Here is a 25,233-nt window from a genome sequence, read left to right as displayed (position 1 = left end):
TGTCAGGTAGTCTCATACTCCATTAAAAACAACAACAATCTCAGCACTGTGGTTATATTGCGTGGAATTGCCCCAAAGATGTGTGGTTTGGTGATTTGGATGCTGGTAGCCTGAAGCCCCTACACCCCCAAAGGCCTTCTCCAGAGGGAAAGAGGGCCTCAGGACCCTCCCACTCCCTGGCCACCCCACTGTTTTCCAACCCCAGCCAGGGGTGAGAGCTGGGGGATCCTCAGGCTCATCCCCACCTGGGTGTTGGGATCATCCCTCTGTAGTCGGCCCCACTGTGAGCCTCCCTGCTCCAAGGGCTTCCGTCTTCCAAGGGGCATTGCAGCTGTTGCTCACACCCCTCACCCCCAGGGACCAGGGCTTTTCTATCTCTGCCACAGCAAGCAAGTGGGCCTGTCTCCCCACCATTCAGCCAGAGGTTGGATTCACCCAGGATCTCCTCCAACCAGGGAACAAGCAAGGTTTCTGGGAGAACCAGGGGTCATGGTCTCAGGAAAGCCTCAGGGATGGCAGAGTGCAGAGGCAGCCTTCTGTGGCTCTAGCTCCCAGGAGCTCCCTCAGGGGTGGGAGTGCTAGGGGGCAGCTTAGAAGCAAGGAAGAAAGCTGTGGTCAGGGCTGAGGTTCTGGTGGGGGACAAGCCAGCAACAGGGGTGACCCCTGCACTGGGAGCTCCTTGGGGTTGAGAATCCCATCCTTCTCTCCAAGCTGTCCCATGTCTGACAAGGCTTAGGATGGGTGTCCCATGGGTATAATCATTCATTCATTCAACATGCCAGACATAGGACTGCAATTGTGATCTCTCGCATCCAGAGCTGGGGCCCCTTCCCACACCCACCCTGCTTCCCTCCCCCACCTGCCTCTGCCCTCGGAGGACCTGTCTCCCACCTCACTCCTGAGTGTGCCCCTCCACATGGCCCCTCCTGATGGGGGAAAGATGGCAGACCCCAGGCCTGGGACAGCACCTGTTCCCTCCAGGGGAGGCATAACTGAGGGGACTTGGCCTGGGACCTCCCCTGTTCCCCCTCTACGCCTCAGCTCCTGCCAGCCTATCTTTGCTTGCCAGTGCCCCTGACATCCTGAGCCCCCCTGGGTTCCCTGACCTTGGGCACCCGGCCTGGCTCCCTTTACTCACAAGATTCCCTGGCCCAGGTTCCCCAAGAATGGGCTGACCTGTTTGTCTTTGCTGCCGGCTCCACGAGGACTGATAAAGATGAGTCTGGGAGGCTTCACTTGACACTTCTTAAGAAAACAATCAATAAAGAAATGAAAGGGACAGAGGGCAGAGGGCAGGGGCCCTGGCTGGGACCTCGTCCTTAGGCCAGGGCAAACTTGGACACCTTCCCCGACCCTCTGAGCTCTGCTCACGGGGTGGGGCCGTGATGCCTCAAGGCAGAGTGGCTGGGAGGACTAGCTGAGCTGTGCTGGAGGCAAAGTGAAGGGCTTGGTGCAGCTGCCTGTCTGTCTGCAGGGCTGTCGCTATGAGGTGGACCACATGGTCGGAAGAGAGGGCTGTGGATAGAAGCCAGCATGGGCATTTAGCCCGTGATTGCAGGCAAGCCAGGGAGCCACTCTGAGCCACAGTTTTGTCACCTGTAAAATCTGAATAACAGCAAGTCTCTGATGGGATAGTGAACAAAAGTGAGCTAAGCCCTGGGTAACCTGCCTGTCCTGGGTCTGACACTCAGCGGCGCATCTCCCCATTTCCGTCTGCTTGAATTCAATGCATTACCCATCCCCACTGAAGTTCCAAAAGAACCATAGCACTTTTCTCCATCCTCCTGCTCTGTGCCCTGGCTGCCCCTCGGGGATCAGCTCAGGCATCTGTCCTGAGGCTAGCCCTGCCACGCCCTCCATCTCTTGGTTTGGCTCTGGGCTCTTCACCCTGGGCCAGCTCTGCACACCTCCCGGACTGCCTCAAGGCGTTGGTGACAACTGTTTTTGGCTGACACGCTGTCACAGTCTCCCACATAAGGGGAACCATGCAGGCTGGTGCTCAGCCTCCTCTGGCTCAGCCTGCTCTTCTCTGGGTGGGACGCACTTGCTGCCCCTCTGCACAGCTCATGTGGTGGCGGGGGACCGACCTTCTCCAGAGACTGGGAGGGAAACATGCACTCCTGGCCTCCTTCTAACACAGGGCTCACAGCCTCAGTCCTGGTGGGTGGTAGGGAGGAAAGAGATGTCTGCAGTGGGTGGGTCCTGGGGAAGGTTTGACCTGGTGCTAGAGGATGAGGGTACAGATGGCCTTTGGAACATGCGGGCGCCTCTGTCCGCTGGCCCTGCTTGCTAGGGTCGCTATGGGTAGGGTCGTCTGCTACTCATAGCTGAAAACTCTCCTGGCAGGCTTCACAAGGGACCGCCTGACCTCATCCCCTCCCCCACGCCCTGGAGTGGCAGCTGTATCCTCACTGCCCTGGTGGCACCTGATGCCCCTTGTAGTGTTGAGTTGGGTGAGGGGGCAGATTCTGTGTATCCCGTTCTGGTGGCACCAGACCCAGGCAGCAGACCTGGGTGTCTGTCCAGGCTCCACCTCTCCTGGCCATGTGGCCATGGGCAGGTCACTGAACCTCACGCCATCATCCCGGAATCAGGAGAGCGTGGTCTGTGGCACAGATGTGTGAGTGTGGCAGATCATCAGGTGTGCCAGAAGCAAGTGACAGGCCCGCATCCCGCCCTGGCTCGGTGTCTGCATCCCTTTCAGGCTCTACAAGCAGCCTCTGCCCACCTGGAGAGCTGACAGGATCAGGTAGCGCCAACGGTCTTAGGAACAGAAATGGTGGTGATCAACAGCTGCCATAGGTCAGCGAGAGTCCCCCATTCACAGACAGGTTCATCGCCGGGCACAGGAAGTGCAGCAGGGACAATCCAGAAGATGCTGTATGTTTAGTAAACAGTGGGGTGGAGGTCGCTGAGCTCAGAGGGACAGACCCAACGGCATTTTCAGCCCTGCCCTGTTTCATTCACCCCAGCTGCCCTTGATGCTGTTGTTCCTCTTTTATCTGTTCCTTCTTGCTTATTAAAGATCTTCTTGTCCCTAGAATTCAGAGGTCTCATCTCTCCAGCTTCTCTTTCCCCAGCCCTCAGCCTCTTTCCTGGGGGACTCATACCCTGACTGTTGTTTGATGCTATTTATTGTTCCCTGGTCCTGTCACCGGCCCCATCTGTCCCAGCTTCCTCTCCCCTCCCTTCCATTTCTCTGTCCTCCTGTCTCCTTCCCTTCCTTCTCCTTTTCTCACCTCCTCTCTCCCCACTCCCTTCCACCTCACTCTCTGCACTGTCCCTGCTAAGCTCATAGCTGCTGGATGAGTGTGTGTGTGTGTGTGTGTGTGTGTGCAGGTACAGCTGGATGAATTGACCTGAGGATGAGGTGGGGTGGCGGGCAGGGGTGCTCTTCAGAGCAATTGACCTTGCTGCCATTTGGAGATGGATTGGAGGGGCCAGGCTGAGGGGAGTGGCCCAGGTTGCAGTTGATTTCAGCATCCAGGAGAGAAAGCGCGCAGTCAGGGGATGGATGTGAGAAGGTGTCTTCTGCAACTGTGCAGGGGTAGAACCCACGCCCTCAATGACCCACAGGCAGGTGATGGGGAGAGGGGCAGACAATAGTCAAGCATGTCCCCTGGGGTCTGCAGAGGAGGAGCAGAAGACTGGGGAGAGGGAAAGAGCTCATTTCGGGACACGTTGGAGTGAGGCTCCAATCGGGTGCCCGGAGGTGCAGGAGTTGGGGGTCACTGGAGGCCGGGACAGGGCTTGAACTAGAGTTAACCTGAGTCATTCTCAAATGTACACAGAAGGCCTACTGCCTGCCATACACTGTGCTGGCTATACCAGCTACACCACTGCACATGGGGGCAGTTAAGACCATAGGAATGAGAGTGAGGGGTGGCTCCCAGGCACCCACATCAAAAGGCTGATAAGGAAGATGTAGCTATGCGTGTGTGTGCACACACGCACATACACACACACACACACACACTGCACCAAAGTCCTTCATCTAAAGCTTCCAGTCAGATTTAGAATAAAGTGGCACTCTCCCCTGTGGCCTCCAAGGCCTGTGATCTGGCCCACACTCCTGTTCACCTTGAGCCGTGGGCTGCCTTGCTGTTTCAGTCCCCTCCCAGACCCTGGCCCTGCTGCCCTCTGTCCGCAGCACTGCCACCCTGGCAGCAGTGGGGCTCACTCCCCCGCACTATTAGCATCTCTGACTTAGACCGTCTTCTCCAAGGGGCCTTTCCTGACCTCGTCATTGTGAATATGGCCCTATGTGATGCCCTCCATCCCTGGACTCTTGCGTTTTCCCCACACTACCTGAAATTGCGCTAACTGCGGATGTTAGTCCATTGTGCACTGCTGTAAAGGAATATCTGAGACTGGGTAATTTATAAAGAAAAGAGGCTTATTTGGTTCACAGTTCTGCAGGCTGCACCAGCATGACACCAGCATCTACTAAGCTTTTGGTGAGGCCTCAGGAAGCTTTTACTCATGGTAGAAGGCAAAGGGGGAACAGATGTGTTACACGGCGGGAGGGAGCAAGAAAAAGAGGGGGAAGTGCCAGGCTCTTTTTTTTTTTTTTTAGTTGAGACAGAGTCTCGTTCTGTCGCCCAGGCTAGAGTGCAGTGGCACGATCTCGGCTCACTGCAAGCTCCGCCTCCCAGGTTCACGCCATTCTCCTGCTTCAGCCTCCCTAGTAGCTGGGTCTACAGGTGCCCACCACCATGCCTGCCTAATTTTTTGTATTTTTAGTAGAGACGGGGTTTCACCATAGCCAGGATGGTCTCGATCTCCTGACCTCGTGATTTGCCCGCCTCGGCCCCCCAAAGTGCTGGGATTACAGGCATGAGCCACAGTACCCGGCCTCAGGCTCTTTTAAACAATCAGCTCTGGCATCTCACTACCACTCATGGCCAAGGGACAGGGCTGACCCATTCAGGAGGGACCCACCCCCATGACTCAACACCTCCAGCTAAGCCCACTTCCAACACTGGGGGTCACATTTCAACATGAGATTAGGAGGGGACACACATCCAAGCCACAGCACCGTGTGTGTGTTTGTTTGTTTGCCCTCTGTCTCCTCCATTGAACACATCTTTCTCAGCACAGGGGCATGATCTATTCAAAGCAGGATCACCAGTGTTTGGTGCCTAACAAAGGCTCAAAACGTACTTGTAGAGTGATTGAATGAGGGACCAAGGGACGGGGAACGTAGGACATGTCGGGGCATCTGTGGATCCCAAGGCAGGGCTGGGTTTCACAAGAAAGAGAGTGTCATTCTGCCAAATTCATTTCAGATGGATGAAGGCTGTAAAAGGAAAAAACAAAACTATTAACACCACAATAGCAAACGAGAGGAGCATATTTTCACGATCTTGGAGAGGGAAGACCTTCCTAAGCAAGACACGAAATCCAGAAGCTATAAAACAAAAGCCTGACAGATTTGACTACATAAAAATAAAAAGCTTCTGGCAGGGCGTAGTGGCTCATGCCCATAATCCCAGCACTTTGGGAGGCCAAGGCAGGCGGATCACTTGAGCTCAGGAGTTTGAGACCAGCCTGGGCAATATGGCGAAACTGTCTCTACCAAAAATACAAAAAAAAATCAGCCAGGTGGGGTGGTGTGTGCCTGTGATCTCAGCTACTTGGGAGGCTGAGATGGGAAGATCGCTTGCGCCCAGGAGGCGGAGGAAGTTGCAGTGAGCAAAGATCGCGCCACTGCACTCCAGCCTAGGTGACAGAGTAAGACCCCATCTCAAAAAAAAAAAAAAAATACTTGTAATCCAGCACTTTGGGAGGGCTGAGGCGGGTGGATCGCCTGAGGTCAGGAGTTCAAAACCAGGCTGACCAACATGGAGAAACCCCGTCTCTACTAAAAATACAAAATTAGTCGTGCGTGGTGGCAGATGCCTGTAATCCCAGCTACTCAGGAGGCTGAAGCAGGAGAATCGCTTGAACCCAGGAGGTGGAGGTTGCGGTGAACCGTGATCGTGCCATTGCACTCCAGCCTGGGCAACAAGAATGAAACTCGGTTTCAAAAAAATAAGTACATAAAATAAAATAAATAAAAAGCTTCTGCATAGCCAAATACATGATAAACAAAGTTAAAAGATATCTGATGGACTGGGAGAAAAGACTGAAGCCATGTGCCACAGACAACAGATTAATATCATAGCATATAATGGGGTTCTATAAGCCAGTAAGTAGAAACTCACATAACCCGGTAGAAAAAAAACAGGTAAAGGAAAGAAATAGGCAGCTTGTAGGGTAAGAAATTTTCACAGCCAGTGAATGGCTGAATAGACACTTAACCTCCCCAGTCACCTGGGAAATCAAAATAAAACAGCAAGAATACACTGGGGGCAAAATTTAAAGGAATAGTAGTGCTGCACTGGCAAGGATGTGGGGCTCCCGGGATCTCCTATATTGAGACAGAGTGTGGTCCCTGTGGAGGGTGCAAGGCAGCTGGGCCAGCTTAGTGATATTCAAAAATGCACCCTCCTTGGGACCCAGAAATTTCACTTTTAGGATGTTCAGTGCCTCAGGGTTTGCACGAGCGAAGGAAGAAAGTGGAGCCACCTAATTGCTCGTCAGCAGAGAGGAGGTTGCACAACAGAAAACTATGCAGCTAACACAAAGTCTGCCCCGCTGGCATTGAGAAATGCTTCCAACTCAGCCAGTGAAAATAACAGCAAGATGCATGACAGCATAGGCAGCATGGGCTGGTTTGTGATTTTTGTAATCCTGCGTGTGCAGTCACACGGACATATACACGCACCTGCATATGTAACTGCGTGCAGTCATAGATATTTCTGGAGTGAAATGTACAACTGTCAATGGTAGGTAGCTCTGAGGAGTGGAATGGAACTGGAGGAGTGATTTCCATCTTTATTTTTTCACTATTGCAGAATTTAAGAAACTAAAATATATTACTATTATAACCTTTTAATAATGAAAAAATAACAGCACTAAAGAAGGGTGTGGCTGGGGTGTGGAGGGCTGTCAGGTCAAGGCAGGAGAGGCCTGAAGATTGTGCACCAGGTTGAACCCTCAGGAGCCTGCAGGCAGGCTGCTGGGCAGGGGCAGGGTGGGTGGGAGCCAGGCCACAGAATCCCCACGGGGGCCAGCCCGCTCCCAGGCCGCCCCACAACTCCGTGAGGCAGGCTCCTGTGTCTCCACTCTTCTGCTATGTAGAGAGACGCAACCCAAAGTCTCTTGGGCAGGGCAGAAGGTACAGAGCCAGGGCCCACCATGCCAGGCACACTCTGACCCTCTCCCGGTGTGGTCAGAGGCTTGGGACCTGGCAATGTGAGGTGGCAGAGCTTTCATTGCAGCAGCACCCTCTCAGCTCAGCAGTCCTGGGTGGGGTGCAGTTCCAGTGCAGCCTCCTCCGGCCCCTGGGAATTTCAGGATCCCCTTCCTGCGAGACAAGGGCTGTCTCCTTACAGCGGCCTCCACCATGCCCAGAGTGGTGCACAGCTCAGTCCTGGACATGTGGCTATAGCAATGGGTGAGGCCTCTGGGCAGATATCAAGCCAATGGATGACTCTGGACATCTGCACTTTGGAGGAGAGAAGCCTAGCTGGAGACAGACTCTTGGATGGGACTTGGAGCCAAGAGGAGGTGAAGACACCGGGGAGGGCGTGTTGAGAGGAACAACAGCCCAGCACAGAGCTCTGGGCTCCCCCATGAAAGCATAACCCAGGAATCATGGTCTCTGAAGTCCTGAGCTCTAGGGGGCAAAGACTCTGGAGGGCAGAGACTTGCCCAAGGCCGCCCAGATAGCACCTCAGTCTGCCTGGCTTCCTAACTTGCTAACCTCCACCAGTCACTCTCCTTGGTGTTTCTATTTCAGACTTTATATCTCATCTTTGTTTTATTTTCTTTTACTGCCCTCTTCCATAACAGCTAATTTGGTGATTTAAGACAGCTGCACTGTTTTGTCTTTTTCTGCCTCTGACCTTGGTCCTTGGGGTCAGAGGCTGATTGGCTGGAGGTTTGAAAGGTTGGAAGGAAATTGGGAACAACTGCTAGAGGCCAGAAACTGAGGAGACGCAGCCGGGGACAATGGGCAGACCAGTGCCCCGCAGTCCGCTCCTTGGGTGGGTGCTGACCAGGGGTTGAAGCACGGGGCAGCCCTGTCTGCTCACACAGCTGAGGATGGGGCTCCAGTATAGAGAAGGAGGCACACACAACAGAGCTGCAAGAGAAGCCATGGCTACTGCCTGCTGGACACTTGCTTCTCCTCATTTTGCCTACATAGCCCCACAAGGTGGGCACCATGGCTCTCTTGCCATCTGCATAGGGGTTAAGGGCACAGACAGCCAGGAAGTGGTAGGGCCAGGCCTGTCTGACCTTGAGTCTCAGCCTTATAACCACCAGTCAGTAGTGGCCCCAATATTAGGCTTGTGTCTGCATGTACATTTTTCTACATGTTTTCACTTAGGTCTTACAATGATCCTATGAGTTGGGTGTTCTGGGCTCCATTTTACAGACAATGAAACAGAGGCCCAGGAAGGTCAATTAAAGTCACCCAGCCAGTAGGCTCCAGAGCTTGCATTCTGACCCAGACCGCGGTCCTGCCTTTTTGGGTCTAGCCCAGCCCGCCTGCCTGGGTAGGGGTGCAGGGAAACGAGCAATGCCCGGTTGGTCTCTCTTCCTGATGGTACCCATGCTTTTTCCTTTTCCATTTCCTTTTCTCCAAACCTCAGTTTTCTTATCTGTAAAATGGGGGACAAGCTGCCTTCATTCTAGGGCTATTGTGAAGATGAATGCCAACGATGTATATAAATTTCTGGGCTCGCTGGCCAACAGGTGGCTGATAAGCATGGTTAGGAATATTTCTGAGGAGACTGGTTGTCAGGATTTTTTTATGCAGTGGCTTTAGGCAGAGCACCTAACCCTAGCTCTTGGTCACAAGGTTCGCGTGAAAGCATGAATGGCTCAGTGTAAATCCATCCTAAGGGCAGGGACAAAGGGCAGGGAGTGACTGGAGCCACCAGTGTCTGCAGGTGTGTCTGTGGCCTACAGGGGGCCTCTCCAGGGCAGGGCCTTGGCTTGTCGGCCTCTGTCAGCTGTCATGCACAGGAGGTATGCAATAAATCTTGATGAATAGGTGAATCATTGTCCACGAGTCCCTAAAAACAGACCTGTTTTCTCTCTCTCCCCTCCCTCGTCCTTGTGTGTGCATGCTCGCTCACACACGTGTGCACACACAAGCACACTGGCTCACTCACCTGGCTGGAGTCTTATTGCACGTCTGAGGCTGCCCTGGGAGAGTCAGGTGATGTCACTGTCTGCAGCGACTACCCAGCCCACAGGGACTCTAAGTGAAGCACAGAGCGGATGTTCATCAACTGTTTGTAGAGCTGCCACCTTGGGCCACAGAACAGGGTTCTAATGGCACTTGTCCTCTCACTGTCATTCCTAAGCTCCTGCTCAAGTGTGGGGAACTGCGGGTTGTCTGGCTTTGTGTTTTCCCCAGCAATCTGTACAGAAAATGCTCAGGACTCGTTAACTGGATGGATGCATGAAAGAATGAAATGGATCCAGTTGGGTAACTGATATGAATGAATTCTATGTAAGATGAAAATGGTAAGCCACGCGAACCGTTAGAACACAAGCTCACTATTGCTGTAAAATATAGGCTTGCTGTAAAAATGACAAAGTAACTGTCATGTAAACCAGATCAGAGTCTACTGGCCCCTCACATGGCAGGCTGAATGGAAGCAGGATGGGCTTATGTGGCATCTCCATGGCACCATGGACCCAGGCTCTGCTGATCACAAGAATCAGCTTTCACCACTCAATCTAAGGTGGTGGCTCCCCCTCCTGCCATCACGCCCACATTCCTGCCAGCAGGAAGTGGGAAGGGGAAGTGGAAGACACTCTTTTTTCTTTTGAAAACATGGACCAGAAGTTGCTGCTGTTCAAATCTGACCAATCAGACTTATTCCATGGGTCACACCTTGCTGTCAAGGAGGCTGGAGAAAGTGGTCTTTAGCCGGGAGGTCCTATGCCCAGCTTAAACTCAGAAGGGCATTTAATAAAGCAAGAAGGAGAGACTAGACATGGAGGGCATCTTGTTTGCTGTGCCCCACCTCATTTTGAAAGATGGAACAGCCTGTGCATTGGCATTGTGTAGTGGGGTGGAAGCATCATGCCAGTGTGACTCTGAGCTATGGGAAATGGCAGGAGAGGCAAAGAGGGGCATTGGTGTGAACAGACTGAGGGGTTCAGGGGTGTGTGGAGTCTCCCAGAGGTAAGATGGAGAGCCCCTGAGCCCTCTGAGAGTCGCAAAGAAGAGAAGAAGGCTGCACAACAGCTGGCCTGTGGACTGCCCCGTGCCAGCCTGTGTTCTAACCCAGACATACAGACAGAGGGCACGAATGGGTGGCACCAGACTGGAAGCTTCATGCACAGCAGATGTGCTTCATGGAGCCCCTGCCATGGCAGCTGCACTGTGTGTTGCCAGCAAATCTGAATGAGCTATCAGCATGTACAAAACTAGGAGTTTCCCAGTTTCTCTTAAAATACCAGCGACTCAGGCAAGGCCAGTCTGACTCTCTTCAGGGTGAGAGTTGGTGGCCCTGGGCAGTGGCTGACGGCCCTGGCTTTCCAGTCCCCACCACTCCCTACTGGCCCGCTTTCCTCCTGTAGACCCTGTCTGCCTGTCCAGAGGGGAGTGGGCCACCTTCTCCATGCCACCAAGAGGCCCCACTCAGTCACCCCAGGGTCTTGCAGGACACGTCCATCCCTGGAGAACAAACATTCAGCTCATTCCCAGGTACTCAATGCCAGGCCTGTACCCATGAGACGGGTGCTAGCAGAAAGGGTGGAGATCCCTTAGGAAAGGAGAAAGAAGCTTCTCTCTTGTGGAGAAGCAGTCCAGAGGGAGGCAGGCCAGGACAGACGCAGTGGGACCCCCGCTGCACCCTGCTCCAGACGCAGCCCAGGCCTTGTGGTCCACAATGGGCCCTGGCACCAGCCATGCTTTCTACATTCCAAGAAGTGGGTGCAGGTGCTTGCTACCTGTCCTTTAAGGAAATTTCCAGAAGCTCCATGTAGCACTTATGCTCACAGCCAGTGGGTCACTCAAGTGGCCACACCCAGCCACTAGGGAGACTGAGCGGCCCTGTGCTCAGTGAAACACTAGGCTTGTGTCTCCAGGGCAGCCAGGAGAATGCGTATGGGCAGGACTCTCTGCAGCCTCGGCCTGGGCCTTACAGATTTTTCTCCTTTTCTCCCCACCTCGGACCTCATGAGGTCGTGAAACACACATTCGCTGCACAAAACAGAAACTGTAGCCCAGAGAGGTTTCATAGTGTGTGAGGCTCAGCCTCTGAGCGGCCCGCATTCATTTCACACTTGGATTCGCCCCTAACATGGGAGCCCCCACATAGCCCTGCTTGGTGCTTCCATGGTATGAACCCCCTCTGCCGACACGGCGCTGATCCCAGAGACATCCAGACACCCGACAGTCACCGCTGACCTTTGAGGTTTCTTGCCACTGGATGGAACTGGTATTTTTTCTTCTTATTTGAGCTGGGTCTAGGGTATGATTTAGCCCGCGCTATGGAAAATGTGACTGAGTATATGTGTGGGATACTGAGGTCTGCCCTAGGAGCCCCAGGCCTGTGGGGACGCGGCAGCATCTCCAGAGCGGAGGAAGAGAGAGGCTGACACAAGGCTCTCCCCCTGGGGCAGAAGAGCTGCCCCAGAAGCTGAGAAACCTCCACAAAACAAAAACAGTTTGATTTCATCCAGCAACCGGTGACTTATTAGCTGCATTGTTTTCAACATCACCCCTGGCCTGAGCTCAAATGTGGCTTTATTTTGCAAGCGGCTTTGTGTGTGGAGACACATCCGGGGTTGATAATGTTGCAGACTGGGATATTTTGGTTCATTATTGAAAGGGAAGATCTTATTGCCACCGGGCCCCGCCTCACCCTCCAGATTGGAAACTATGTGACCCTTACGATGGGGTCCCAGCTGGACACCTCGAGCCAGATTTCCGAGCTGAAAGGAACACTGGGCCTCCGGGGCCAAACACATGCTCTGCACAGCTGGTCCCGGTGTTTTGTCCTGTCCGTTAAAAACAAAGCTTACACTGAGCAAAGACTTGCTTTCAAATCAAATATTTGTTGGCACACACATGTGTCCTGTTGGTGAGGAAACATGTTTTTTTGTTTTAAAATTAGATTTCCCTGGAAAGAACAATGGCAAAATCAAAGGAGACAAGTGTTTGGTAGGGCAGGGAGAACAAAATCTTTTGCCCAAAAAGTCTTACGGTTTGGTGAGCGCCAAGCTGTTGGCGGTGCCTGCTTCCTTGGCTGGTGTCACAGGATGGGGTTTGTATTTGTCGAGAACAGCAAAGCTGCCACCTGGGTCCTATGGGGGCCCTGGTGCAAGGCATACTGGAAGCTGCATCAGAGGCAGTGTCTCTCAGCTCTGGCCAGCCTCTGTTCCTCGCGCCTGGCTGTGGCGCTGCCTGAGGGTGCCCCGAGGGCTGGGAATCGCTGGAACGATCCTGGATGTGAGGGTTCTTAGACTGCTCCCCCCACACAGCCGAGGACTCTGCCACGCTGCTGCCCTGGGGAGGGCCAGCACCTTCGTGCAACCCTCCTGCTCTGGCCACAGCTGGGGAGGCCAGCCTCAGAGATTTGACCCAGGGTAGTTGTCAGTAGCCTGGCTCGAGTGTGGCACAGCGCCCAGTGTCTGTCCAGCCAAACAGATGCTGTCTCTTGGGGCTTTGGGCAGCAAAACACACAGAGAAGGATCCAGAGATTAGAGAGACTCGCGGAGAGCTGGCAGTGAGCAGTGGCCGGGGAGCAGCAGGAGCCACGGAGGGACACGCCATCCTGGAAGGGCAGAGGGTGGACCATGCAGGGGGCCAGGGAATGGGGAGGGCAAGGGCCTGAGACAGGCAGTGGAGGCCAGGCACAGGGGACAGCCAGGACTGTGGCTGGGCCTCTGAGCTGCTGCCAGGTGACCAGAGATGCTGTTCCATGGAGAATAGCTCCCGCAGCTGCTTTTTTGCATAGACTGAAATCTAAACTACCTGCTCATACGTGCTTGAGGGGACATTTTCAGGACTTGGGCTCTAAGGAAGGGGAGAGATGAGAATAGTCAAAGTGTACTCACAGACAGCTCATTCCTTCTAGAGTTGTAGTCCCGTCCCCACCTCTTCCAGGAAGCCATCCCTGACCACCTCCCTGCCTACAGTCCTCGGCCCTCTCTTTCCATGGCGTGTCCACAGAACTTGTTCCCAAGGGTTCCCAGCCTCCTGCTGTGGCTGAACTCCTCAGCTTCACGTTTTACCTAATCCCAGCCATGAGCTCCCTACAGGCAGGAATGGTTTCTGGGCATCCCTGGAGCACTGAGCGCAGGACTCAGGATGGCTGAGGCTCAGTGTGCACTCATAGGTGGGATGGAGAGTTGACCGGTACAGCTCATGGATGGGGGCCTATCTGCAGATCTTTCCCTTAAACAGGGAACACTAGCCCTAATGGCCTCACAGACAGGGACAGGAACTCTCTGTGGCCTCTGCTCTTCACAGAACAAAGAGGGGGAGCCCTGGGCCTCCACCAAACACCATGGCTGTGAGGAGAACAAGGCAGGGGCTACAGCCTCCAGCACATGGCTATGCATTCCTGGGCCAGCTGCCACCCTGCTTCCCAGCCAGGTCAGGTTCTTTTTGCTGCCCCACACCCCCAGGGAGCACAGAAATCGAATTCTGATCTTCTTGAAATGAGCATCTGTCCAGTTGCATTGAGATCAAAGGTTCATTCCACCATGAACACCTGCTTGGTTCTGAGATCTGGTCAGCCCCATAGGGTGGGCATGCAGGGCCCTGTGCATCAAAGAACAAAGGACCACAGCCAACAAGCATCCACTGCACCCAATACTGGGCTCAGCACTGGGCTGACTCTGGGTGTTAGGGTGCAGGGCGAAGATGCAAGAGACATGGGCCCCACAGACACAGAACAGCCATGAGAGTAATCAGTGACAGAAGCCCAGAGGGGCGGGGCGGGACAGGCAAATGGCATGTGAGCAAGGGGTCCAGGTGAGAGGCCTTCCAGAGGGGCGGGACTGTGGAGGAACCACACATTCATGCTCCCCTCCAAAGGGAGCAGCTGCTATTCAGCAACACCTGCTTGACATCTGGCAGGAATTGGCACCTAGGGTGGCCGGGTCTTCTGATTTTTTCTAGAGAAGGCAGAAATGCAGGGTGCGTATGTGTGTTATGTGTGCATGTGTGAGAGAGTGTGTGCCTATGTGTGAGAGTGAGAGAGAGGGGGGTCTCCTGATTTTTCAAATATTGACTGAAGGCTCAGTAAGTTTTGCTGCATTGAGTCCCCAGGCTGCCCCTCCACCCTCTGCAACAGAGACCCACCCAGGGACCAACTGATGTGATTCAGAAGGCGGTGACTGGGCTGGAGTCTGGAGCCCAGGTTTGTAACAGGCTGGGCCTATTCACTGCATTGAATAGGTTGGCCTCTTCATTACAGGCACCTGTCATTGGCATCTGGCATCATTGGCATCTGGCTTAATTCTCACAAGATGCCTCGGAGATAGGTGTCATGACTTTCCTCTTTCTATGGCTGAAAAGGCTGTGGTTCAGAGAGGTTGAGTCACTTGCACAAGGACACACAGCTTGTAAGCAGCCCCAAGAGATTGTGCTGAGCCTTAGAAGTGTTGGAGAGTGGGGCTCAGAGCAAGGCAGTGATTTGCCTAAAGTTACCCAGAAGCGAGGTACAGGTGGGGACCAGCTCCAGGTCTTGGATGGCCAAGCTAGTTGCTCTTTCCCTTGTATCCCCAGAGGTTTCCAACACAATTCCACAACAGCAGATGGGGCTAAATCTTCCCGGCAGGGCACGTGGATGGGTGGAATCCAAGGATGGTGGTTGGGGTTGGGGGTAGTTCCCTTTTGTACAGCAAAGCTTTCACAAAGCACACAATCACCTACCAATATATCTTCTTGCTAAGCCTGAACTTCAGTCCATTCAGTTTGTGCAGCCCAACCCACCTGCATTGCATTTCTGGCAGGATGTGGAAGACCTAAGACAAGGGAATCTCCCTGAGCTCATGGCTTCTGCGGGTAATTAATGACACTTGCTGCCTAAATGTAAACTGCTGCACATCTGTCCAATGTGGCTTGGGTAGATCCGTGCCTTGAAGCAGGGAGCTGGCCTCCATGGCCTCAGGTAACCCTTCCAGCTGGGGACAGCAGTGAGCAGGTGACCTCAGAGCCACTGTTCTGCACCCCTGAGAGAGGATGGACCTTGACGTCACTGGTGGGGTGGAAGAACTGCGTGTGCCTTTCTTTCTTGTAAAGTACGTGTCAATGCCCCATTCTCCTGCCAATCTTTAGGAAGCGGCACCTTCGAGGTAGGTGGACTGCAGCCTGGCCTCCCTGATCTCCTCGCCTAGCCCCCTTCTCCGCTCTCCCCACACCCCTCCATTCAAACCTGCTCTGAATCGGTTGCAAGGATCTCATAAACACATGCCCACACACAGAGGCACAGATCACTGAGAGTGGTTACACGATGCCCTGTCAAGGGTTATCTGCATTTCAAAAACTCTATGGTTACTTTACCCAAAGGAAGAAATCTCAGGTGTTGGCAACTATAGATTCTGGGACATTTTCAATTTCTACCTACTTTTTTGCAGTGCCTATCCTGACAGGCCCCCTTGTCAAAACATTTATTATTTATCCTTCTTCATATATCACCAGTTTTCAAAGCTTTTGCATCCATTAAAAAAAATACTTCTACCTTTCTAAAAAGAACTTGGGATGAAATCTGGTCTTGCTTTCACTCTTAGGGCCTTGGCACGTCCTTGCCGTCATTAGTAGGGCTTCTGCTTGGTGGAGCCCTGGTAAAGAGACACCCTTGGCCAGGCGTGGGGGCTCACGCCTGTAATTCCAGCACTTTGGGAGGCCAAGGTGCGCGGATGACGAGGTCAGGAGATCGAGACCAGCCTGGTTAACACGGTGAAACCCTGTCTCTACTAAAAATACAAAAAATTAGCCAGGTGTGGTGGCATGCGCCTGTAATCCCAGCTACTCGGGAGGCTGAGGCAGGAGAATCGCTTGAACCCCGGAGGCAGAGGTTGCAGTGAGCCAAGATCGGGCCACTGCACTCCAGCCTGGGCAACAGAGCAAGACTCCATCTCAACGCAAAAAAGAAAAGAAAAGAGACACCCTCTACTTGGTGGGGGCCAGCTAGCCACAGGAAGAGCCTCCCTCAGCCTTATGGCTGTGTCAGGAAGAGGAAGATCAACAGGCCCCATCTCTGGGCCAATGAAGTCCGCCACTGTCTGTGGACACACACGCCCATCTGTGGAGGACTTGGGCCATGTTTCAAGCAAATAATGTTTATTAGGTCCCAGGTCGGCCCATAAAAGCCCTTGGAATCCAAAATGTGCTTGACGCTTAGGATCATTAGTTCTGGTTTTCCAATACTTTGCTCGTTCATTCATTCAATCCCTCATTTAGTCAGCAAATGTTTACCAGGTGCCTACCAGATGTAGGTGTATACAAATTAGGTTTAGGATACAGTTATATGACCTGGGCTAAAATGACAGTGGCTCTAACAAGACATAGGCTGACTCCTTGCTTGTCAAAGCCACAGCTGGTGCATTGCTCAGGCCCCTCTACCTGTTGCTCTGCATTTCTGGAGTGAGCTCCTGTTTGCACGGTCCACACACCTCACACCTACACTGCTTATGCTCCTGCACCAGCGGGAGGAGGTGAAAGAGGAAAGGCACAGCCAGGCACCATGCACAGCCTGCTCATTCAGACTCCGTTGGCTGGAACTTGATCACGTGGCCACAACCTGCTGCAAAGTTACTGGGAACGGTGGTCTTTATTTTGGGGGAACATAGGCCAAGCTAAAAATCAAGAGATCTCTTACTGAGAGAGAGGAGGAGAGAATAAATCTTGGGAGACCACTAGTAGGCTCTGAAAAAATTGGTGAATAAAACAGATGTGCTCCTGTGCCGTGGATCTCACAGTCCTGATGGGGGGATGGGGACAGTATGAAATAACAAGTGACCCGAAGAGTGAGTGCTTCCCTCTGTGATGAGGGGTGCCGGGGAAAGTGCAGGGCACTCAGAGAGCAGTGAATAGGGCCTCAGGTCAGGCTTCTCGAAGGAGGGGGCATTAGCCTGCAGGATGACAGGCTGGAGGAAGGGGGGTACGCTGGGGAGGCAGAGGGAATGGCATATGCTAGGGTCCTGTGGCAGGCAGGAAGGCGGCTGGCCCCTAGGAGGACTAGGGAGGAGCTGGTATGGCCGGAGTTCATGGGCGACGAGAGGGGATGAGAGGCAGCACTAGGACAGGCAGGGCCTGTAGCCCAGTGGGGCATCTGGAGACCCTGCCCCGCCATCAGGACACTGGGAAACCTCCCTGTTGGAGGGTGGGGATTGGCTGGAGGGGCGACACAGCTGCACATGTAATTTTAGATCACTCCACTCTATTGCCTGTCTTCTCTGGAAACAGGGATCCCTGGAGCTCAGTAAAGGTTACAGGGGTAAAGCAGGGGAAGTGGTCCCACCTGCCCTGGAGGCAGAAGCATGGACAGAGAGCTTTGCTGGCTCTACCACACACTAGACATCTTGTGCCTAATTAGAATCCCAGAATGCTGGCGTGGAGAAGACAGACAAAGCATCCAGTCCTGCTCCTTTGTGTACAGATGAAGAGGCTGGGCCTAGAGAGGGAGAGGGGCCCACCTGGGTCCCCCAGCAGGGTGGTGGTGGTGCTGGAAACAAGATGGACTCTTTCTGACTCCCTTGGTGGTGGTAGTGGTGGGTGGCAGGACCTGAGCTGGGGTCACTGGGTCAAACTAGTGTCACCTGGCCCCTGGGAGCTACCTCTCTGAAGCAGCTCCAGAAACTTAAATTTGCTAATTAATTTATAATTCCAGCCCTAAGCCATAAAATCAAACCACACACTGAGCTGTCCACAGTTGCCTGACAGCTGGCCTGTCTGATCCTGGCTGTCTGCTCACAAATTGGTATTAGTGGCACCAAGAGCAGATTAACATGGTGACCAGGCACCCAGAAACTTGATGCCACCCGCTGGGCTCACTAAAGCTGTCAGTCTCCCCAGCTGCTAAGCTGCCCAGGCACCCATGTCTCCCCAAGCTTGGGCTGCAGAGCAGTCCTGGGCCCAGCAAGGAGGAGGACCTTTCTCAGCCATCAAGTGATGCCATTGGTCAAATATAAGTCACAGGAGAGAAAAGCAGGGAGGCATTGCCAGGAAAGCAGTACTCAAATTTCAGAGTTTGCACAGGGCTTGAGAATCAGTGGGGACCACGGGCATTCATCATCCTAGCCAAAGCCCACATTGCAGAGCCAGAGAACTGAGCCCAGAGAGGAAAGAGCTGTGGTGGTGTCATACCGCACAGAACTATAGCTCTGGCTCCCTCCCTGACAACCCAATGCTCTACCTGTTCCTCTAAGTGAGAATGCCACTTTCCCATCATCTCTGCCAACCTGCGTTTTTCTTTTATGTATTTGTTCACCTCATCAACTCCTACCTCCTGAGCACCTACTACTGTGCCAGACACTGTACAAGGCCCTAGGATACAGGAAGCAATCATTGTGGGAAGAACTAGAAACATGAAGAGTCATTCGTTGAGGTTAGTATGACATACATTAGTGAACAAAGGAGGGGAGGGTGGGAAGACATCTCAGACAGGATGAGCCATGACATGGGTTGCATTAGATAGGGTTGGAAAACACCATGGTACAGTGGTGTAAGCAAGGCATTTTTCCTCCTGTAAAATTCCAGGGCCAGTATGGTCACTCTGACCTGCAAAAGCCTTGGACACTCATGCTCCTTCTATCCACTACGTCTCTGGTCCTCATGGGTCAAGATGGTAACCCGAGTTCTAGCCATCAGGTCTGTACTCCAGGCAGCAGGATGGGAAGGACAAAGAAGAAGTGGGGAAATATATGTTCACAGAAACACTTGTATAAGAATACTTAGTGTCAAGAACTATAAAGGGTCTGAAATTTTACTCAACTTGCAAGGTAATGAGTTAGGCTCTTGAGAGGCTGGCAGAAGATGCCAGAACCATGAGTGAGAGACAAAGGATGTTATTCCTCACAGCACAGCAAGCAACATGTGTATCAGCATATTTGCATCACTTCCTTTTGCCCCAAGTCCCACAGAACAATGTGAGTGGGCCCAGATGGATTCTGCATTTGCAGTGAATTGCATTACAAGAAAGGAACCCTGAGCTTAGGGAACCCGGATCTTTTATAATGGGAAGCAAGCATGCTTGCCCTTTGCTCCAGAGGGAGACGCTTGATCTTCCAAAGCTCTTTGCAATACAAACATCCATGAAAAGATAGGTCAGTCAGTGCCTTACTCATAAGATGCGCAGAAATGCGAGAGACTCATGGGGAATTGTCTCCCAATATACAGCAGCTTTATTCGTAATAGCTCCAAACTGGAAACAGCCCAGACGTTCATCAACAGGAGAAGAGATATATTTATGCAATGGACCATATTTGTGCAATAGCCATCCTAATGGGTGTGAAATGGTATCTCATTGTGGTTTTGATTTGCATTTCCCTAAAGATGAGTGATGGGCATCTTTTCACATGCTTGCGGGCCATTTGTATATCTTCTTTGGAGAAATGCCTAAGTCCTTTGCCTCATTTTTTAATCAGGTTGTGTTGTTGTTGTTGTTAATTATAGAAGGTTTTAACCAGGGTGGTAACTTAGATTTATGTGTTTGGAAGATCCCTGTGGTGCCCTATTTGGAGTGTGAATTGAAGGCAAGAGTGAGAGTAGCATGATCAGGGCGGAAGCCACTGCAATGATCCAAAGATGATTGATAGTCTTCACCAAAACAGAACCACAGAAATGGAAAGGAAGGGATTGGGGAGAGAGGCATTAAGGAGCAAGAACGGGCAGGCTTGATGAGCGCATGGCAAGGGTGGGGAGAGAGGGGAAAAGTCAGGGCTGTCCAGGTAATTGACTGACGACCAAGTACATTACCACAGAGAGGGCATCCTATAGGAAAAATTTGCAAACCCTCCTCTGGTAACCCCTGCCCCCATGAACTCCTAAAGAAGCAACTGCACGGGACCAGCATCATCAACTTTTCGTGTTTGGTGATTGTGTTAAAATATCTCACCTAGCTCTGAGCACTCCCTGTTCGCCTACCTCTCCCTCCCACCCCTCCATCACGTCTGGGCACCTGATGCCCCTTATCTCTTGGCCCCAGTGCACGTGGGTTATCCAAATCTTCAGTTCCAGGCTCTATGTCTGTCCTCACAGATTGACAACCTTCAGAAATGTCTCCAGCTTTTGGATCCTGGCTCCCTGGACTGCTTTTGACTTTGCCTGCTGCCCAGGTTTGGGGTCCACTTGCGTAGTGGGTATCGATTGGGGTGGGTGTCCAGCTGATGGGAGTGTGTCCAGTATGTGACCTGCCCCTATTCATTGCCAATTAGCGCAGGGTGGGGCCGCTTGAACCAGGCTGAGCCAAGCAGAAGCCTTTACAATTCCCCATGCACAGACTGTCCCCAGACCAAGAGAACCCAGAGACCCCAGTGTCCAGCTGGAACTGGAGCCGGCACCCCCAGTGCCAGCCCTGGCCACCTCTGCCTTGTCTCCATCCCTCCCGCTTTGCTCCACACACCCACCTCCCTGGCCTCCTTATGCTGCAGCCTCAAGACCATTGCCTCTTCCCGGAAGTCTCTCTCACCTCCCTCAGGTCTCTGCTCAGGTGTCACCTCCTTCGAGGGGCCATTCCTGTCACCCTGCTGGCTTCTCCTGGAGGTTCTCTCGCTGGTGTCCTATGAGGCTGGAATCTCCTGTTTCGTTCCCTGTGGAAACGTCAGAGTCTAGAAGGGTGCAGGTGCGCAGTGGGTCCTGTTACATTTCTGGAATTCAGGGAAAATGAGTAAGGATGGTGCAGTAGTAGCGAGACTCACAGAACTCTGCCTGCAGGGGCCATTTTCCCCAGCGAAGAGAGCTGCTCAATGAAATAACAGAGGCCTGGGGCTCACACCTTAATGGTGAAGGGCTTGGTCTGGGCCAGGTGACGGTCTTCACCTCTCTGCCTCGGTTTCTTCAGCTGAACAATAGGAATAATCACCTGCCTCTTAGTGCGATTTTGAGGATTAAATGCAGGAATGCGAGTAGGCTTTGGACTTTAGTCAAGGCTCAGTAGCATAATAATGGGTCAGGAGCACGCAAGCTCCAATTCGAAGCACTTAGGGAATCGTATTATTCTCCCAATACCTGATTTATGTAATAACAGAGCTCCTGCTATCACCAGCTAGGCACGGTGGACCAGAGAGGGCCAGAGGCGACCCCAGGCTTGCAGCCGATCCGCCAGCCCGGGCCGCGGGTCGGGACCGGCGCCGGCGACCCCGCCGAGGGCGGCCGAGGGCGCGGCCCGGCCCGCGGGGCGGCTTTGTGCGTCGCCTGATTTCCATTTCCCCAGATAAACACGCGGCGGGGGCCGCGACCTCGCTGCCTAGCAAATGCCTCGGCTCCCCGCCCCGCGTGGGGCCCGCGAATGAGATGATTTACTCTTGTTTTGCATATTAATTGACCTAAATGCTACCGGTTCTGGGAACAATTAAGAGGCCCTTTGGCGCCCGGGGCCACGGGCTGGCGGCGGCGAAGTGGCGGGCGCCCCCTCGGGGCCGCGGGCCGGGACGGGGCAGGGGGATCCGGGGACGCGCGGCCCCCACCTCCGCCGGCCGCGGGCACAAAGCGGCCTTTGTGCGGGCGCCGGGCAGGGCGTTTCCGCGCAGACAAAGCCCCCGCGCCCTGCCCTCCCACCCTGCCTCCAGGCGCCCGAAGCCTCGCAGAGGACAGGCCTTCATGCCCTTCCCTCCCCAGCCCCGCGACGTGGGGTGCCGCTTTGATCTTCGCCCTTCCCCGAGGCTAAGTGGCTCAACTGGCTCACAGGTGGGATCCGCCTCCTACCCGGCCATGGCCGTGCCCTTGCCCTTGGCAGTGCGGGCGGCGCGGGGACAGCGTGCCTCGATCCAGGCCTCTCAGCCGACCTGAGCCGGAGCCACGGAGCCGGGGATGCCCGCGCAGCTCTGCGCCGTCACCCTGTGTCCAGGCGCACTGTAGAAGGGGGCCGACAGGAAGAGGCGCTGCGCCAGAACTGTGCCTTCCAAAGCACACCTGCTTCGTACCTTCCCTGGGTTTCCACCGTAGGAAACTGGCACCACCTCCTACCCCCTGCTGGGGCTGGAAGCCGCGCCTCCCCGCTTGACTCTTTTCCCTGTTGCCTATGACTCTCACCCCACTCCTTCCCGCATTTCCGCAAGTCCTGTGGGTTCCAGAATATCCCATGTCCTCTCTCCATTTGCACTACCTCTGCGTCTGTCACCAGCACAAGCGCTCCAACTCTCCCCAGTGGCCACTCCGGCCCTGTGGTTCCCCATTCGGGTGCTACTGGCAGGCTTTCAGGGGGTAAATCAGACCTAGCTGCTTCATCGCCCCACCCCCACGCCAGCCCTTCAAAGGTTTCCCTTTGCACTCAAATCTACTCCTCTTTCCATGGGCCCGGGGACCCCGTGGGAGTCAGCATTCCTGCTGTCCCTTGGCCTCTAGGAGCCTATTCCAGACCTCTTTTAGGAGAGCATATTTAAGAGGAAACCTGAAGGATGAAGAGGGAACTGGCCAGCTAAGGAGTCAGGGAAACAGTGTCTCAGGCAGAGGGAACAGTGAGTGCAAGGGCCCTGAGGCCAAAAAAAGCCCTTGGCTGGTTCTAGGATGGCCCAAGGCCTGTGTGGCTTGGAGTACAAGGGAGCACAGAGTGAGAGCAAAGGATCACCCAGGTGGGCAGGGGCCCAGCCTCTCGGGTAAGGGGTGGGCAGGGGGCCGGGCCTCTCAGGTAGGGTGTTGGGTTTTAAGCAGGAGGGTGACTGGATCTGGTCTACAAGTTCATGAGCATTTACCTCTCTATGTGGGCATCTTGGGGTGCTTCCTTACCTCCTCCTCCAACAGCTAGGCTCCCCTCCACACCCCAACACACACACACACACACATCTGTCCTCAAGCCCTGTGGGCTGTGGATTCAAGTCCCAAATTCCCTCCAGCCAGGCCTCTCCCTCCCATTCCCTCTGCCACGACTTCTCGCCTGGGTGACAACAACAGCCCAGGAACTGCCCCTCCCTGCCACAGCTGCAGCCTCATCCCCTCACCCCCTACCCCAGGGCTCTGGGCCCACCAGCCACTGCTCCCCATTACCTGCCTGTTCACTGGGTCCTGTTGGCTCCTCAGGACTCCCAGACCATATGCCCCAGCCCCAGGCCTTTAAAGGGCAGTGGCGCAACTGCTTGATCCATGAAGGAATAAGGGTCTAGTCTGCCAGATTGGTATACATTTTCTGGGGAAGCCCAAAATCCAGATTTTGATGTGAAATCTCCCTTGTAAAATATCAGACTAAAATAAAAACTATTTTAACACTGGTAGAACCGGACAAATGACATGTAGTGAGAGTTGGGCTGTTTGCATCTCCCCTGCTGCCCCCACCCTGCATATCTCATGTTGAAAATTGATCCCCAATGAAAGGTATTTGGGTCATGGGGGCAGATCTCTTATGAATAGATTAATGCCCTCCCTCTCAGGAGATTGGGGAATGGCAGACACGGGGGCAGTGTGAGTTCTCATTCTATTAGCTTCTGTGAGAGCTGGTTGTTCAAAAGAGTCCAGCACCTCCCTCCCCCATCTTTCTAGCCTCCTTTCTCCCCATGTGATCTCTGCACGCATGGCTCCCCTTCACCTTCTGCCATGAGTGGAAGCAGCCTGAAGCCTTCCCCAGATGCAGATGCCCCATCTTCCAGCCAGCAGAATTGTGAGCCAAAGAAACTCTTTTTTCTTGTAAATTGCCCAGCCTCTGGTATTCTTTTTTTCTCCTTTTTTTTTTGAGACGGAGTCTTGCACTGTCACCAGGCTGGAGTGCAGTGGTGTAATCTCGGCTCACTGCAACCTCCATCTCCCAGGTTCAAGAGATTCTCCTGCCTCAGCCTCCCAAGTAGCTGGGACTACAGGTGCATGCCACCATGCCCAGCTAATTTTTGTTTTTTGTTTTTTGTTTTTTTTTGTTTTTGAAATGGAGTTTTGCTCTGTCTCCCAGGCTGGAGTGCAGTGGCGCAATCTCGGTTCACTGCAACCCCTGCCTCCCAGCGGCTTCAAGCAATTCTCCTGCCTCAGCCTACCGAGTAGCTGGAACCACAGGCACGCACCACCACACCCAGCTAATTGTTTGTATTTTTAGGAGAGACGGGGTTTCACCATGTTAGCCAGGCTAGTCTCGATCTCCTGACCTCGTGATCTGCCCACCTTGGCCTCCCAAAGTGCTGGGATCACAGGCATGAGCCACTGCGTCCAGCCTCTGGTATTCTTTTATAGCAATACAAATGGACTAAGACATGTAGCAAATCTAGATCAGTGCCTGCAATGGGCAGCCACTGCTACAGCATCTAGTGCAGGACCTAATAGTCAATCAATCCATTATTCAGCCCGCAGTCCATGAGCTGGGCCTGCTTACTGTCACCAGGCCTTGAGCTGAAGTAAAGGCTCAATAGATGATCATTCCCATATCCACTATTTTCTTCTGGTTCTTTAAGAATTTCATTTAAACCTTTGATTCATGTAGAATTTATTTTGGTATAACATGTGAAGTGAGGATCTAAATTAATTTCTTTTACAGATGGGTAGCCAATTGTTCCAATACCAAATATGGATAAATCCTGTTTTAAGTGCCAACTTGATCATATGGTAACTTCCTATATATATTGGATGACTTCTAGTAATTTCTGAATTATGTGGCTATTCATGTACTTGTGCCATAGTTTTAATTGTTTTAGCTTTATAATAGATTTAAAATACAAGTAAATAATGAATGGGGTTATCTCTGCTTTTTACATTTCTGTTTTCAAACTTTTCCTGGATGCATGTATATTTTTCCACATCAACTTTAAAATCAGCTGGTATAGTTCCACAAGAAATTCTGTTAGTATTTTCACTGCGATTGTGTTGATATGTAGCTTAATTTAGGAGAACTGGCATCCTTATAATGTTGAGATTTTTAACCCAAGAATGTGGTGTAAGTTCACATTTGTATCCTTTGGCAGCATTTAAATGGTTTTGCACATTTTTTAAAAAGTTTATTTCTAGGTTGCTTTTGCAAATGGGGTCTTATATCCATTATATTTTAGTTCTGGTTGTTGTCTGTGTATTTGAAGGCC

At 53.0% G+C, this 25,233-nt stretch overlaps 1 long non-coding RNA gene across 2 annotated transcripts; it reads right to left on the bottom strand.

Annotated features, from left to right (window-relative positions):
• Window positions 1-5,211: 5,211 nt before the first annotated feature.
• On the bottom strand, window positions 5,212-21,435 carry LOC131382420 (uncharacterized). Of its 2 annotated transcripts, none has more exons than XR_009211887.1 (4): window positions 21,257-21,435; window positions 21,024-21,089; window positions 20,718-20,895; window positions 5,212-5,299 (listed from the first exon to the last, which is right to left on the bottom strand). It is a non-coding gene; the product is annotated as an uncharacterized LOC131382420 (long non-coding RNA). The 2 variants fall into 2 exon arrangements; XR_009211886.1 differs by lacking the exon at window positions 5,212-5,299 and adding an exon at window positions 20,219-20,445.
• Between the last annotated feature and the right edge of the window lie 3,798 nt (window positions 21,436-25,233).

Source organism: Hylobates moloch, unplaced genomic scaffold (assembly GCF_009828535.3).
Source record: "Hylobates moloch isolate HMO894 unplaced genomic scaffold, HMol_V3 SCAFFOLD_24, whole genome shotgun sequence".
NCBI classification, from domain to species: Eukaryota; Metazoa; Chordata; class Mammalia; order Primates; family Hylobatidae; genus Hylobates; species Hylobates moloch.
Note: the sequence above shows the minus strand (reverse complement) of the source record. Positions and strands in the feature narration are given on the sequence as shown.